We start from the raw sequence: 548 nt of genomic DNA on the forward strand, positions 1-548 counted from the left end.
AGCTCGTGCATGGGTTCGCTATCGACGTGCCGGATAGGTATTGACAGACTATTGGTCAGGCGGATAGTGAGGTTTCTTACGCTCACTTGGACTGTGCGGCGAGGAGAGCGGCAGTGCCATTTGGAGTGTACTGAACCCCAGTGATTATCCAGAATGATAATTGTACTGATATATGATGAGGATTGGCATGCTTGAGTTGCATCTCGCATCGCATTGCCGTGTTATGCCCAATAGCATTCATATCTTGCACCGCATAGCCTTGGTACGGCTGATTGCATTTAAGTACACATCAGCATGATTCTGTATTACTTTGACCTTGCATTCTGAGCACACTTATATTGCGCACACACTTACACCACCCTCTAAACTTTCTATAAGCTTATGCACGATCGATGCGTGTAGGTGACGCCAGGACGTAGCTATAGCCTCGTCAGAGTTGGAGCGTTTAGTCGAACTTTTAGAGTTTCTGTTATTATCATCATCTTGTATTTTCCTTTTATACGCATTGTACTCAAAAGTTTTTTATCATAGTAGATTTTGTGATGATG

This window comes from Magnolia sinica, chromosome 9, assembly GCF_029962835.1.
Source record: "Magnolia sinica isolate HGM2019 chromosome 9, MsV1, whole genome shotgun sequence".
In the NCBI taxonomy this organism is placed as follows: Eukaryota; Viridiplantae; Streptophyta; class Magnoliopsida; order Magnoliales; family Magnoliaceae; genus Magnolia; species Magnolia sinica.